At 46.5% G+C, this 1400-nt stretch overlaps 1 pseudogene; it reads right to left on the bottom strand.

The window, feature by feature from the left end:
* Positions 1–1036: 1036 nt before the first annotated feature.
* Positions 1037–1400, bottom strand: part of LOC105504920 — a 5598-nt pseudogene continuing 5234 nt past the window's right edge.

Here is a 1400-nt window from a genome sequence, read left to right as displayed (position 1 = left end):
CTGAGATTCCGCAAGTGAAAATGGATGGGGATGAACTTCCAGTCCAGGCACTGCCACTGACTTCGCTTGGGAACCTGGGGTAAGCTCTGTGAGCCAGCATTGCACCATCTGTAACATAACCAAGGGGGGAACAATTGAACTTTGACATTGATTTCGGTGCTAAAATCCCAGTCAGTAGTTCTGGCGTCTTCACAGACCTCACCCTTCCCAATGCCCTCACTTTGTGCTCCATATCCCAATCAACACTTAGTGATTCCAGATTTGTCATTTTTGCCATTGTGCTGAGAAGTAATTAAGTATTTTATGTTTTTTTAAATTTGAATTTTTGACTATCAGGCTTAGCATCTTTTTTTTTTTTTTTCTTCGTTTTAAAGACTAGTCAAGTGCATCAGTGAGGTGGGGGGGAAGTAGAACAAGGAATTTAGTCTGTAATGACTGTGCACAATAAACTGGTAGAAGTCACTAGCTTTGAGCCAGCCAGAATCTTTTTATTATTCACTGGATATTCAGGTTTTGCCTCTGTAAATTTCCTATCTTTCATTGCCATTTTTTTCAAATAGTTCACGCAATCTTTGTTAATTTTCAGGTGTGCTTTCCACAATTAGGTTACAAATTCTCTGCCACTAATGATCGTTACAGTTCCTTTTCTCAGCCTGTTTATTGTCTCGTCTATTTATGGTTTCTCAGGCTTTTTGTTTATTTATTTAGACAGAGTCATGCTCTGTTTCCCAGGCTAGAGTGCAGTGGTGTGATCTTAGCTCACTGTAGCCTTGACCTCTGAGGCTTAAGCAATCCTCCCACCTCCACCTCCTGAGTAGCTGGGACTACAGGTGCATGCTACCATCTGCAGCTAGTTTCTGTATATTTTGTAGAGATGGGGTTTCGCCACATTGCCCAGGCTGGTCTCAAACTCCTGGGCTCAAGCGATCCAGCTGCCTTGGCCTCCAAAGTGTGGGATCACAGGCGTGAGCCACCATGCCTGGACTAGGCTTCTTCTTTAAACATTGAAGAGTGTTCCTTTCTAGATGAAGGAGGATCACATAGCACTGGGGAGCAAAGATGCAGCCAAGTAACCCAGCGCTGGAGCCCACGATGGAGAAGATCTCACGGCCACTCTGGCCTTGCCCTGGGTGCTGTAGTAACTTGGGAGGAAGGCCACCCAGACACCGCAGGACACCAGCATGCTGAAGGTGAGGAACTTGGCTTCGTTGAAGGCATCAGGCAGGTTCCTTGCCAGAAAGACTACAGCAAGGGTCCCCAAAACCAAGAAGCCCAGATAGCCCAAGACAGAGTAGAAGGCAGTGACAGAGCCCTCACTGCACTGGATAACGATGTAGCCAGGCAGAGCCCTCACTGCACTGGATAACGATGTAGCCAGGCAGAGCCCTCACTGCACTGGA

This window comes from Colobus angolensis, unplaced genomic scaffold, assembly GCF_000951035.1.
Source record: "Colobus angolensis palliatus isolate OR3802 unplaced genomic scaffold, Cang.pa_1.0 Scaffold96, whole genome shotgun sequence".
Classification (NCBI taxonomy): domain Eukaryota; kingdom Metazoa; phylum Chordata; class Mammalia; order Primates; family Cercopithecidae; genus Colobus; species Colobus angolensis.
This window is presented reverse-complemented; position numbering and strand designations above follow the sequence as displayed.